The following is a 10,805-nucleotide window of genomic DNA, read 5'->3' as shown; positions in this document are numbered from 1 at the left end:
TCTGCCAGGACTGCTCTTCCCCAGATCACCCCACAGCTGGTACCTTTAGATAATTCAGATCTCTGCTCAAATGTTTCATCTTTGCTAACCATTCTAGTTAACACAATCCTCCCCTTCCTGCCACTATCCATTATAGTAGCAGGATGCATCCTCTGTGTACTGATTATTATGATTACCATTATTGCTTGATTCATGTCCTTATTTATTATTACCTGCCTTTACCGTTTGAATGCAAATTCCTTGCAAGTACTGACTTTAATGTGTCTTACTTCTTGTTGAGTCCCCAGTCCTTTGAACAGTGTCCAGCCTGTAAGTCCTCAGTAAATAATTGGTCAATGAAGACTTTCAGTGGATAGTAAGGTATATACTTCAGGAGAAGAGGGCAGAGGTGCAAATAAAAGTTCAGAAGTATCAGCAGAAAGGTGATACAATATTTCCTTGATATTAAGGGAACATTTTTTCTCTTTTTGGTATTTCTGAAATAAGAATGCACCTTACATTGAAATTTTGTAAAGCTATTAGTGATTCAGTGTCTTACAATCCATGATTTTTTAGAATCATGGAAAGATGGCATTTAAGGTACAAAGGGTAACAAGAAAAGGTGGCCAGAGGTGGAACTTGGTGAACAAATATTCAGGAGTTAGGTGAAAGATTACCTGGCAAGTTGAGACCTGCACTTTCAGATCCCAAACTTCTTTTTATTGAAGCAAGCCTAATGAGAATCTACTAAATGAATTATGCAGTTGGCTGCCTTCTTTAAACACCATTGAACTTTTTCCTGACGAGTGAAGGGACTAGAGATGGGAATCTGGAGAGAGGGCATCAGGGCTAGAGGCAGAGGTAGGTGCTGGGACAAATTTTCTAGACTTTCAGGGGTTTCCTAGGGGCCTGTTCTGCTGGGGAATAGTATTGCTCTCCTTGGCCTCACGCCAGAAAAAGATGCGAAAATACCAATGAAATGGAGTGATTAGGGGCTACACAGATGGTGTGAAGGTTGAGGTTCTGATGCCAAGAGGATTTCATTTTGCTCCCAGAAAACTCCTGCTATTAATGACTTCCCTACATCTCTACCCAGCCTCTTTCCTGTCCATTCTCTATGGACCTTCCTCTCTAGAAGAGAATGTGAGCCACAGCTTTACTTGGGAAGCAGGACAAGCCTGAAGAACCACTGTTTATCTCCTGTCAAGTCTCTCCGGGCTGGAGGGAACTTTGAGTTGGAGAGCTGGAAAAACAAGTTCAGCGGTTAAATGGTTGGTGAACCAAAAGGAAACCCTTTGCCCGGGATCTGAAAGGGAAATTTAACCTTTATGTCCAAAAGCCATTCCCAGAAGCTTCTTTCCAAGCTCTGAGAAGTTAAAGAGAAGTTAAAATGGTACAGAACATGGAACATGGAACAATTTTTCAATCTTCTTTTCTCTCTCTCCCTCTCCCTTTCCCTCTCCCCAAAGGCCAGTCTTTCTGCAGCCAGGAGTCATTACAAGCTGTTCTCTTTCCCAGCTATCACTGGCCTTGGGAGAAGCTGCCGGAGCCTCTGTGCCACCACCAGCGGTAACCCACCGGGGAACTCCCCATTTAGGTTCCAAGGGGTGCAGATTAAAAACCCTCTGGGTGGGCTGAGGCCATGTAAGCAGGTTATTCCAGAATATAAAATCCTCCTTAGGATTCATGAAGGCATTGGAAAATACCAGATCTCTTTAAACCTTTAAGCTCCCACTTAGCACCCTCTGCCTAGGCTGAAAGATAATCAACTTCCCAAGTACCTAACTCCTAGTTCAGAAGGAGATACAAAGTGGGGAGCAGAAATCTGTTTCCACATAAATCACTGACATGAAAGTACCCTGGGGCACAGAAAAACAGCCGACTTAATACAAAAGGGAATGGTGAGGATTATGGCTCACAGGTGTGAGACATTTCTCTGCCTAAAGGTATTTAAATACAAATCTTCTTTAAAATCATGATGGCCAAGTAAACTCTGTCGGCAGGTGGCCATCAGCCTCGAGGCCACCAACCTTTTTCAACCTTACTGAAATTTGCAAATACTGAATGAATGCATTTTAAATGTGAACATAAGAGGCATCATGACAGGCACTGGAGGAGACAGGCTGTGCAGTAGCAATGTCCTCCATCACTCAGTGCACACCATGTAGGTGGTCGCCTCCTCACCAGGCTGATTCTCACACCAGGCAGTCACCTGCTCCTGGGAGGCATCCCTTGGGACCTAGCTCCCAATGCAAATGTATTTCCTCCTTTGGAGAGAACTAGAATCTCTAGAATCTCTAGCTGCTTGTTTAATTACATTCACAGAATGGATCGCACACTTGTGCTTACAAGAAATAAACCAAGCAAAAATGCAACTGTTGGAAAATTGGCCCCACCCAATGAGTTAGGCCAGACACATGAGCACATGCACTGGGAGGCAAGAGACAACTTTCTGTTCCCCAAATGCTGAATGAGGACTTTCCTTGTCCTAGGTAGTCAGCACCTGCTCTGGTCTCAGGAAATGTCACATAGACTGTCAGGATTGGCAGGGCTCTTAGTGACAACATAGTCCAGCCACTCATGTTATATAGATGGAGAAATCAGGTTCAAAGAGGGTAAGTGATTCGCCCAAGGTGAGATACAAATGGTAGAGCAAAGGTGTGTGCTTTATTTTGACTGTTGGAATGTCGGTCATTTCAAGGTCCTTAGCTATGTAGCCTACCCTCTCCTCATTTTGCAGAAGGAGAAACTGAGGCCCAGGAATTGAAAGGGGTTTGTTTAAAGTCATACAACTAAGTGATGGCTCAACGAGGCATGAGAACCTAGTCTCCTAAACCCCAGACAAATGCTCTTTCCTCTGTGTTATACAATTTCTTGAGTTCTGTTTGGGAAAAAGAGGAGCCACAGGGCAAGGAAATGAAGTTAGTGGGATCACTGAAGTCCCATCTCTGAAACTGCTCCCGAGGAGGTCCTGAAGTCCCTAGCCCAAAAGAGGCTCTGCGCCAGATGAGTTGGGCTCAGCAGGGCTGAAACAACAGGCTCTGAAGGCATTTCTCCATCTTTAATTTGCCTCTTCGGTTCCCTGCTCTGCTGCTGGCTGCCTTCTGCCTGGCTACTAAGTAATATTGCCAGCTTTGACCAATGACAGTCTGTTCTAATCATGTAACTCAGCCCTGGGTCCTTTATATTGGGCTTGATGATTGAGAGTGGAAAGAGGAAGCAACTTGAGGAGGGTGAGGGGGTACCTGAGGGTCACCTGCTGGTCTCCTGTGAGCTACTCCCTATGCTCTCTGCTGTGCTTCCTCTGCCCATGGATAGCCCGAAGGGCATTTAGGCAGAGAACACACCAGAGAAGGCACCCAACATATGTGCCTCAAGAAAGAGAAGCTTGTATGCACCACTGAATGTTCATTAATGTTCTAGGAGAGTCTGATGGGAAAATATGAATAAAGCTCATTCTAGAAGCACCAGAAGCAGCCCCCACTGACAGCATCTAGTCCACAATGCCTGGCAGTCACTAAAAATTGCTCTAGCTCTACAAGCATCTTGTGCATGTCACATCCACACTTTTTCTGAGTAGCTGGCTTTATTCAGGGACCTGTTCTTTAAGCACACAAAATGAAACACTATATCATTAAAAATAGTCAGGTCTATCACCCAAGGAATGAGATTTACTTTCAACTGAGCAAAAGCCTGAGCAGCAATCTCTTCCTTGTCCAGAATCTAGCACAGAGCAATTCAGTTGCATTCCATTTTTATGTGCATTCTGTTTCATATTCAGGGAATTCTGAAGAGCAAAGACCACATCAGCAGCTGTAAATAGTGAGATCTCTATAGACGATGAAAAGCAGAGTCATTTCAAATGAGAACAGAGACACACCTTTCATCTTACCACCATTCCCATCTGTCATTCCACCAACTTTTTAAGACTAAGGAAATTTGCTCCCTCAAATAGATAATGTGGAAAGAAAGTAATGTTTGAGACAAATTTTAGGCATCAGTGGTAGAATTTCAAGTTCTGAGCTCTTAGTGGAGAGATATTTTGGGGACTGGAAATCACGTTTGGTACTCCTCTCATCACAGCACTGTGGAACCCCATGGCTTTTTTTTTTTTTTTTTGGTTACTCTTATAACATTTGGCACATTTTGCTTTATGTAACATCTCGGGATGATTTACAAGGAGAGCCCATTTCTAACTAGTAGCCCATCATAAGCACACTCAGATTTCAGAGGATAGTACCCATGGGGTTTCTTTCCATTCTACTCAAAGCCCATTTCTGATTAGAGTCCCTGATCTCCGTCTTCTTACTTACAACCTGTCCCAGCCCTATCCTGCAGGCTTTTCAAATGGTCTGGAACTTAGTGTGGTCCAGGCTGGTATAATGATTCTTCATTATAGAGGGGAAGACTGATGGTGGGTCCTTCCATCCAATGGCTCCTTCCAGTCTTTTATGGAAGTAGGCTTGGGTCTTTCAAAGCCTTTCGCATAGGGCAGCCATAACACTTTTCTTCTTGCTAATATCAGACTGTCCTTAATGGCAAGATTTTGATGCATCATTATGCTAAAAGCTCTTTCCCCACTGGAAATGAGGAGAAAAAATGAAGAGAGTTAAGGAGACAAAGAATCCTGTCCCACTATACTTATATTAAAGTTATCTGTCTTTTCTAGTAGACATGCTCTCTGAGGGCACGGACCATGTCTACAGTAGTGAAAGCATTAGTAGCTGAAGAATATTTGAGCAGAGAATGAATAAGTACATGAATGAATATTCCATGAGCCTACTTCTTTGTGAAGACTGGCTGCAAGGAAATTCATCTTTGTAAATGGATTTTTAAAACTCCCCCAAAGAGAGAGTGAAGTAAAGTAGTAATTCTCGCCTTCTGTGAAATCTCTGGACATGGAAATGCTGGTCCGTGTATCTGCATTTTAAGTCTGTAGAAGCCAGTGTCTGGCCTCTGCATGACTTTTGGGGATCAGTTTTGTTTCTCTTCATTTCCAGCTGTCCAGAAGCATTCCATTTGAGTTGCCAACCTCTGCTGTGATAATCCCACAGATCTTCATCAAATGTCTCCCATTCTTGCACCCCCCTGGGTTCCTTTGTAGGCCTAGACAAATTCAGCCCTGCCCTGTATGTCCAACTCTTGCTAGTTTCCTAATGCTGTTGTAACAAATTATCATAAAATTGGTGCTTAAAACAACACAAATTTATTATCTTACAGTTCTGGAGGTCAGAAGTTCAAAATGGGTCTCACTGGGCTAAAATCAAGGAGTTGTCAGGAATGTGTTCCTTTTGGAGGCTTTAGGAAGATTGTCCATTTTCTTGCTTTTTCCAGCTTCTAAAGCCTTACCCTTCCCAAATGCCTTGACTAATGGCTACATTCCTCTACCTACAATGCCAGCATTAGCTAATCAAATCTTTCTCCTACTGCATGACTCTGGTTTGTTTTTTGTTTGTTTTTTTGCTTTCATCATCATATTCCTTCTAAGAATCTTAAGAACTCTTGTGATGATTGCATTTGACCTACCCTGATAATCCAGGATAATCTTGTTATCTCAAGGTCCTTAACTTAATCATATCTGAAAAAATCCCTTTTGCCATGTAAAGTGACACATTAATAGATTCTAAAGATTAGAACATGGACATCTTTGGTAGGAGGGTGGCCATCATTCTACTTACCCCACTAATTCAAGGTCATTTCATTTCCAAAGCCTTTCCTGATTTACATAATGCTCTAAGATCTCTTTCTGTTCAATTTTTATTGCATAAAACTGAGTACCACTCTGCTGAGCCCTTGGTTGTGCTTCAGTTAGCTTATATGCAAATATTTACTCATTAAGTCCTTCATTGAATTAGTATTTATTGCCTTGCATGTCTACTCCATGCTAGTTACTCTTCTGGCTGCTGGGGAAAAGACACGACCCTTGTCTTAAGGTTGCTCACTGTTTAGTGAGGACGACAAATATATACACAAGGAAATACAGGAAGACATTTAAAGAGCAAAAGTCGAATATGTATAGGACACAGTTAGGTTCAAAGCAGAGCACCACTGGTTCTACCGAAGGAATGACTTCATGCAAGAAGTAGGCTTTGAGCTATATGAGAGATGTCGGCCAGGCAGAAAGGCAGGCCAAAGAGGACATTCCAAGGAAAGGGAACAGTAATTTCATACTTCATACCTGCTTATCTTCTCCATTTAGCTGATTTGTTAGCTCCTTGAAGCCAGGGATGCTGTTTTATTTCTCCTCTGTATATAATTTGGGCTAAAGATATTGAATAAAATTTTGTGGATACATGAATTCTGAAGGTGATGGAAGTACTCCTGGCCATGACAGAGTAAATGGCCACAGATTTGACCTTCTGCATAAATAATTATAAAACTGGAAAAAATACGTGGAACAATTATTGTCAAACATTGGGCAATAGAAAGCATAGGATGGTGATTCCTTAAATATGGAAAATAAATAAGATGGGTCCTGTGACTGCCTTAGCATTCTGACTGGATGTACTTTCCAGACCACTGGCTCAGGGAGGGGAACCTGATGGAGAACATGGTTGTATCACCGAGTTAAGAAGATGAACGTTAGAGTTCACTGAGGCTGAAACACCTGGAATTTGTGGGACAGAACACCAGAGAAGAGTGAGCTATGCAGAGAAAAAGTCCTAGAAAACTGCTTGGGATCCCCTTGAGTCTTTTGCTGAATATAAAGCTTCACATCCATATAAGGCAATTTCACAAGGCCAGGCAATGAAAAACTACTGGGAAGCTGTAGTCCAAATGATTCCTACAAGTGACTCTGGCTAGGAGACATTTGAATTCTGACCAGTCAAAATGGAGAGGCCACACTGGACACCAGGAGCATTCAGTAAAGAATGAAGGGTCATGCATTCGTGGTGGGCTGAATTAACACTAGTCTGGAGTTTACACTAGACCCACCTGAACAAAACTGAAAAACAAGTCTTGAAAGGATCAAGACGATCCACAAGTAACTTAACTTCCTGTCAGAATAAGCTTCAGTACTCTGCAGGAACATAACAAATCCAGCCCCTCAACTATGTAATATTCATAGTGTCCAGCATTCAATAAAAAATTACTAACACAAAAAGGGCGGGAGAAAAATCAGTCCATATAAGCAAACTTAATAATTACAGGGATGATAGAATTAGCAGATGAGGACTTTAAAAAAAAGGTATTATAAATATATATGTTTATAATTATAAATATACTTAAATGTTGAAAGAAAACATGAACAGAAACAGCTAATAAATGGAAGATATAAAAAAGATAAATGGAGCTGTTTCCATAATGGAAAAATGCAGTGTCTGAAGTGAAAAACTCATGGATTTAACATGTGACTAGCTGCCACAGAAGAAAAAATCGGTGAACTTGACAAAGGTTACAACAACTAAGTCTCAGATGGGCTTCACTCCCTTTGGGCACCTGAGCTATGGTGAAGGCACACTTGAAATTCTGGTTCAGAGCATCCCATTCTCCCTCCTATTATTTAAATCAACACTAACTCTCTCCTTTTCAACAGGTAGAGGGAATATTTTAGGTTAGATTCTTAAAGGAGTATTAATGCCATCAGTATCATCTTGATGTGATATACAAAGCACTGCACTGCACTTCCAAAGTTTTCCACTCATCCATGTACAAAGTTCCCAGCATAGGGCTAGACACTGCAGGTAGAAAATTAGTAAGAATTGTCTCTGTCTAGTGGGAGAGACAGAAGTGTACATATCAGTATAATTCAGAGTAATAAAACTGATTCAGTGTACATTCACTAAACTTTTTCTCTGTGGTAGTCATTGCTCAATGCTGATGAAATAACAGTTCATGTCTTTAATTTGCTTAAAGTACAAGTTTTCTATAGATGTGGTCAAAAGCTAAAGCCAAAGAATAACAATGCTCACCTCTCATGGTGAGAGGGCGATTTGGGATATATGAGAGGTTGTTTACATGAATTGACTAATTCTTGATATTAATGGACGGATTAACCTCATGAGGCTACTACACATCCATTGGTCCATAAAAATGGACTATGAACACCCTCTGGTATCCAGGAAAATTTGCTTGTTCCTGATATGCTTCTACTGAGATCCATCCCGTTTCTTTGTGGTCATTGACTCTGGACACTATCCTCCATTATTCACCCCTGTCATGCCATTCACACAGGTCTGTCCTGTTCTTTACTTTGTATTCACTTCTAAGACTTTTTGCTTGAATTTATCCTACCATCCCTTTAAGGGCCAAGCTCCACACTTTGTCCACCACATGCCCTGTGAGGATAGTGGTTAAAGACAAAAATTTTGTAACTATATGTCATTGTCTCCTTGGAAATTGTCTTCATCTCATATTTGTACTTGTTGTTTTTCCAAACTTAAGAGAGGACCTTTTACCCACCTCATGCTAAGTTCTATGACACTTGTCACCATGAACTATAGCCACTCAGTTTTGTCTCCTAAATAGCTTGTCCAGATACAGTTAAAGGACTGGTCAGAATTTGGCCAGGGTGGAAGCCTGAAGGTTGAGCAAGCACTAGTGCTAGTGTTGCCAGTGGCACAGAGTGAGGGCCGGGCCAGGGTGGGATACGGGGAAAGTTGTGTGTTTTGAAAAGCAGGTGGTTGAGTGACCATAACCAATAAATAAAATAAAGTTCAAAGGTAAAGATTAGTTGCTTGGCAAGGAGTAAATGGGGAGACAGAGATGAACTCTAAAACAAAGATTCCAGTATATGGACTAAAGCAGAATGTTAAAATGATGCACATAGAGGTGTATTTACCATGCAGCTAAAGAACCTTAAAGCTCCAGGTCCCTCATTTGCACAGACCCTTTCCAAAGCCCTAGGAATGGCCCTAGCCCTGTTCACATGGTTGTATGTTTTGGTAATACTTTCAAAAGTAAAAGATCTTTACTTGAATCAGTTAAGACTATAGTTTGCCATTTCAACTTCCTCTCCATCATGCTTTCCCTAATGTTGGGTGGTGCTAGAGTAGCCACGGGAAATTTTAGGATCCCTGTGACATGCCTGCATCCAGTAAAATCCCCCGGTAATTTTCTAAGTATGCCCAATGTTAAAAGGAAGGAAACCAGGAGAATCAAGGGAGACCTCTCAAACTCTGGGCTACTATGCTATAGTTTTTTTGGAGGAGATACCAAACTTCATTCTGAGGAAATTTTCAAAGCCTGCAGCCAAGTGAGATGTGAGTTTGCCAGTCTGAAGAGATAAGGACAGAGTCCATCAAGATAAAGCCTAGGGGGTAAGATATATCCTTTTGTTTAGAGACAAAGGGCCACTATTCTGTGTGTGTCCTGAATGTAGCCCATGGATGCAGGGGGTTTGCAGCTGAATGAACTGAGACAAGCTCAAGAGGAAGGGCACTGGCAACACTAAGAAACTGAAATATTATTAGAAGGGCTTTCCTTGAAGATGGACTTCCACTGCTGGTTAAGATGAGTGACAGGAACCAGATTTACTATTCCAACTGAAATAACCAAAAAATTCTATGAAAATATATGGAACAACAGTTTTCAAGACACTGGACATCAGAAAATAAGTAAAAATCCCTGAGGTATAGGGAATAAATGAGGTGAGCCCCATGATTGACCCAGCTTACTATTCTGAGAGAGCTTCCAGGCCATGGCACAGGAAGGGGGGACCCAGACAGAGTATGACAGACTTCCTGAGTGGAGGAGATGGAGCTGATAATCTGGGGAGAGTAAGGAGGCTAGAGTTCTCAGAACAGAGTACCAGAGAGGAGAGGGTTGCATCGAGAGAGATCTCTAGACATCTATGGAGGGTTCCTCAATGGTACTCAGCTGAATACTAAACAGTACACGTGGGGAAACTAGCTGATGCTGAGGAAAGTACCACCCAAAAGGATCAGAAACAATAGTGCTTAGCACGCACACAGGACCGGGTTAGTGCTTGTTCCCAACCAGCCAGAATTCCAGGGCATTGGGTAGAGTACCCTAAAAGGCCTTGCCTCAGTGGTGGAGAATAATTAGCCCTAGGCTGGACACTGTTTCAGACCCTCCTAACAAATTATAAATTATAAATTATAAAGGCTAGACCTTGAAAGGATTAAGCTGTTATCAAATAATTTAACTGCATCTCAGGACAAAAGCCAATATTATAGAATACAAAAATATCTAGCACGCAATGAGGTAAAAGTCACAATGGCTGGCACCCAATAAAATATTACCAGGCATGCAAAGGGGCAGGAAAACATGACCGACAATGAAGAGAATAACTGTGCTAGAATTAGAAGAAAAGGACATTGAAATAGTTATTATAACTGCATTGCATATGTTCAGAAGTTGATTAGAGACATGAAATATATTAAAAAGAGCCAAATTGAACTTCTGGAGATGAAAACTAAAATGTATAAGATGAAAAATACACTGGGTTGGGATTAATGACAGACATTGCAGAAGAGAATATTAGTGAATGTGAAGACAAATCAATAGAAATGATCCAAAAAGAGAAAAAAAACTTTTCTAATGAACAGAGCATCAGTGAGCTTGGGGATACAAGTAGCCTAATACATGTGTAATCAGAACCTTGGAGGGGTGCATCAAAAAATATTTGAGGAACAAATGGCTGAAAAATTTCCAAATTTGAAGAAAACTATATCCCCACAGATCTAAGAAGAAGTTTGATGAACCCCAAGCACATGAAATATGAAGACAACTAGAGAAGGGCACATCATAACCAAATTGCTCAAAACCACTTATAAAGAGAAAAATCTTAAAAGCAACTAGAGAAAAAAGACATAGATTACAGCAGATTGGAAATGATATAAATGGGAAGACAGGGGACAACA

This window comes from Manis javanica, chromosome X (assembly GCF_040802235.1).
Source record: "Manis javanica isolate MJ-LG chromosome X, MJ_LKY, whole genome shotgun sequence".
Taxonomy (NCBI): Eukaryota; Metazoa; Chordata; class Mammalia; order Pholidota; family Manidae; genus Manis; species Manis javanica.
The sequence above is the reverse complement of the archived record's forward strand: the minus strand, read 5'-3'. Positions refer to the sequence as shown.